This window comes from Canis lupus, chromosome 22 (genome assembly GCF_048164855.1).
Source record: "Canis lupus baileyi chromosome 22, mCanLup2.hap1, whole genome shotgun sequence".
Classification (NCBI taxonomy): Eukaryota; Metazoa; Chordata; class Mammalia; order Carnivora; family Canidae; genus Canis; species Canis lupus.
This window is the reverse complement of record NC_132859.1, coordinates 46356701-46361238: the sequence shown is the minus strand read 5'-3', so window position 1 is coordinate 46361238 and position 4538 is coordinate 46356701. Positions and strand designations below refer to the sequence as shown.

General features: G+C 35.0%; 1 pseudogene; it reads right to left on the bottom strand.

Annotated features, from left to right (window-relative positions):
- Positions 1-708: 708 nt before the first annotated feature.
- On the bottom strand, positions 709-1017 carry LOC140614506 (10 kDa heat shock protein, mitochondrial pseudogene; annotated as a pseudogene).
- Positions 1018-4538: the final 3521 nt, after the last annotated feature.

Sequence of the window (4538 nt, the reverse complement as noted above, 5' to 3'; positions counted from 1 at the left end):
AGTTAAAGAAGCATTAATACCTGTTCTTCTCAAACTATCCTCAAAAAATAGAAAAAGAAGGAAAACTTCCAAATTCATTCTGTGAAGCCAGCTTTACCCTGATATCCAAACCAGAGAAAGGTGCTACAAAAAAAAAAGAAAAGAAAAAAGAAAGAAAGAAAGAAAGAAAGAAAGAAAGAAAGAAAGAAAGATAGAAAGAAAGAAAAGAAAAGAAAAGAAGAAAAAAAAGAACTATGGGCCAATATATCTGATGAACATAGATGCAAACATTCTCAACAAAATATTAGCAAACTGAATTCAACAGTACATTTAAAAAATCATTCACCGTGATCAAGTGGGATTTATTGCAGGGATTTAAGGGTGGTTCAATATCGGCAAATCAATCAACATGATACAACACAGTAACAAGAGAAAGGATAAAAACCATATGAACATCTCAATAGATTCAGAAAAAGCATCTGACAGAGTACAACATCCAGTCGTGAGAAGAACTCAACAAAGTAGATTTAGAGGAAACATATCTCAGCCTAATGAAAGCCATGTATGACAAACCTACAGCTAACATCATATTCAATAGTGAAAAACTGAGGGCTTTTTTGGGATATCATTAGCTTATTATAAAAGAGAGACATGAAAGTTACTTACATGATGAAAGATTTCACAACTTCACTGGAATGGGCAGCTTCATTTCATGCCATTTTAATAATTTTAGTTCACATATTTTCCAAGAATCTCATCATTTCTAAAAAAGAAAGAGTCTTTGTCATTTAGAACTACTTTGGTGCCTCCACATTCTGGGAGAAGAACTTTATCTACAACTTTCATACTAATTAGTTGAATCTCACCACCTTTTCCATTAGAGCCTGATCCAACAGCTCCTACTGTTGCTTGCAACAATTTTCCTTGATATTTTTGTGGAAGCATGATACCTCTTTTGGTTACAGTTTTAGCTGCGCTCCTTTAAAACTAAAATTCAGCCAAAGGGGGGAAAAACTTTCTAAATGCCTGCCCTGCCATGACTCTGGCCACCACAGCTCATACTCTCTCTGGAGCTCAGGAGAGCTTTTTCTCTAAAACCAGGAAGAAGACAAGGATACTCACCTCACCATTTTTATTTAACATAGTACTAAAAGTCCTAGCCATAGCAATCAGACAGGAAAAAGAAGTAAAAGGCATCCAAACCAGTAAGAAAGTAGTAAAACTCACTATTTGCAGATGACATGATACTATATATAGAAAATCCTAAAGACTAAACCATAAAAACTACTAGAAGTTATAATTAATTCAATAAAGTCACAAGATACAAAATTAATATACAGAAATCTGTTGCATTTCTGTATAATAATAACAAAATAGCAGAAAGAAATTAAGAAAACAATCCTATTTACAACTGTACCAAAAAAAGGGGGGAAATCTAGGAATAAGTTTAACGAAGGAAGTGAAAAACTGTGCTCCATAAGCTATAAAACAGTGGTGAAAGAAACTGAAGATGACACAAACAAATGAAAAAGTATTCCATGTTCATGGATTGGAAGAACCAATATTGTTAAAATGTCCATGCTACCTAAAGTTATCTGTAGATTTAATGCAATCTGTGTCAAAATGCCAACAACATTTTTCACAAAACTAAAGCAAATAATCCTAAAATTTGTATGGAACCACAAAAGACCCCAAATAGCCAAAAAAGTATTGTGAAAGAAGAACAAAGCTGATGGTACCACAATGCCAGTATCAAGATATACTACAAAACTGTCGTAATCAAAGAAGAATGGTACCAACACGAAAATAGGCACATAATCAATAGAGCAAGATAGAAGTCTCATAAATCAACCCATAATAATATGGTCAATTAATATATTACAAGGGGGCAAGAATATACAATAGGGAAAAAACAGTCTCTTCAACAAATAGTGCTGGGAAAACTGGATAGCTACATGCAAAAGAATGAAACTGAACCACTTCCTTTTTTTAAAAGATTTTATTTATTTATTCATGAAAGACAGAGAGAGAGAGAGAAGCAGAGACACAGGCAGAGGGAGAAGTAGGCTCCATGCAGGGAGCCCAATGTGGGACTCAAATCTGGGACCCTAGGATCTTGCCCTGAGCCAAAGGCAGGCACTTAACCACTGAGCCACCCAGGCGTCCCATAACCACTTCCTTTTAAAAAGATTTTATTTATTTGAGAGAGAGAGAGCATAATCAGGAGGAGGGACAGAGAGAGCAGCAGACTCCCTGCTTAGCAGGGAGCCTGACACAGGCTCAATCCCAGGATTCTGGGATCATGACCTGAGCCAAAGTTAGATGCTTAATGGACTGAGGCACCAGGTGCCCCCAAACAACCACTTTCTTACACCATACACAAAATAAACTCAAAATGAATTAAAGACCTAAATGTGAGACCTGAAACCATAAAATTCCTTAAAAAAAAAATAGGCAGTAATCTCTTTGACATTGCCCATAGAAATATTTTTTTAGCTATGTCTCCTCAGGCAAGGGAAACAAAAGCAAAATTAAATTACTGAGACTACACCAAAATTAAAACCTTTTTCACAATGAAGGAAACCATCAACAAAATGATGAGGCAACTTACTGAATAGGAGAAGATATTTGCAAGTAATATACATTATTATTTGATAAAGATATATAAAATACATAAAAAGAAGTTATACAACTCAACACCAAAAGAAATTTGATTTTAAAAAAATGAGCAGAAGACATGAATAGATATTTTTCCAAAGATGATATATGGATGGCCAAGAGACACATGAAAAGATGTTCAACATCACTCATCATCAGAGAAATACAAATCAAAGCCATAATAAGACATCATTTTACACCTCACAGAATGGCTAAAATAAAAAAAAATACAATAACAAGTGTTGGAAAGGGTATGAAGAAAAAAGAACCCTCATGCACTGGTGGTGGGAATACAAGCTGGTACAGCTATTGTGGAAAACAATTTGGAGTTCCTCAAATAATTAAAAGCAAAAAATGCCATAAGATCTAATAATTCCACTATTGGGTATTTAACCAAAGGAAACTAAAATGCTAATTCGAAAAGATATACACACCCTATCTTTTTGCAGAACTATTTACAATTGTCAATATATGGTAGCAACCCAAATATCCATTGATAGGTGATTGAATAAAGATGTGATATATATATATATATCTTATATATAGGTACCTTTGTATATATATACATATACATATACATATATATATGTGTGTATATACATATATAGATATATATACATGTACATATACATATATGTGTATATATATACATATATATATCTGTGTGCATGTGTGTATATATATATCTCTGTGTGTGTGTGTGTATGCATAATGGACTATTAAACAGCCATTAAAAAGAATGGAATCTTGCCATTTGGATGGGCCCGAGGGTATCATGCTAGGTAAAATAAGTCAGACTGAGGAAGACAAATACCATATCATTTCACTCATACGTGAAATTTAAGGAACAAAACAAAGGAAGAGACATACAAAAAAACTCAGACTCTTCAAGCTAGAGAACAAACTGGTGGTTGCCAGAGAGGAGGGGGTAGAGGGATGAGTGAAATAGGTAAAGGAGAAAAAAAAAATGCCCTTTGACATCCCTACATTCCCCATACACAACTTAGCCAAGTAAATACTTATTTTAAACAGGTAATAATCATTATAATTCTAGATTTTTAATCTTTTCTTCTCACAAGACTGATGTGAAAATTCCAAAGTGATTCTTCCAAATGAAATAATCCATCTTTATCAACTCCTAATCTAGCCGATGGCAGCAGGTGACATTGTGTGCAGTGACCTTGTGTCCCCAAGATGTGGCGGCACACCTGTGGCAGGATTTAGTACTTATGCTCTCAGTGCCACTTTCTGTCAGCCCTAGGTTCTGTGACTCCAATTACAAGGAGGGGTTTTCCAAGCCTAATCAGTCTTGAACATGAATTTGAAAGGAGACTGACTAGTCGTCAGTGATAAGGCCAGCACTTAACCTTTTTCTCCAGCTGTCCACATATTCCACCAATGCCACCAGATTCATCTTCTCAGTGCTTGATGAACAATTTTCGTATTCACTCTCAAAGCCCAGTGATTGCCAATCATGTAGAGATAAAGATCAAACTCCTTACTTTGGAATTTAAGACTTATACAAGCTGATCCCAACCTTTTTTCCAATCCACTACTCCCCTTCACATATACTTAATTACTCTCCCATACGTAAAATTCAGTTGCATAAATCCATGCCTTTGTTAATAGAAGTCTATCCACCTTAAATATTCTCTTCCTCCTTTCCCATAATTGTATGTACAAATTCTACATGTTGTACCTAAATGCCATTCTATAAAGACTTCCACTGATTCCCTCTAGCTGGGAATAATCACTTACACCTCTGAAGTTTAATGTTCCAAGTGTCACCCTCTTAAAGACCTTTTCCTTTTAAGCCTGTAATGTCTACTTCAGAATACAAGCTTTCTGAGAGCAGAAGCTCTGACAGTCCATCCCTTTTTCTTTCTTGCAACATTACCTGA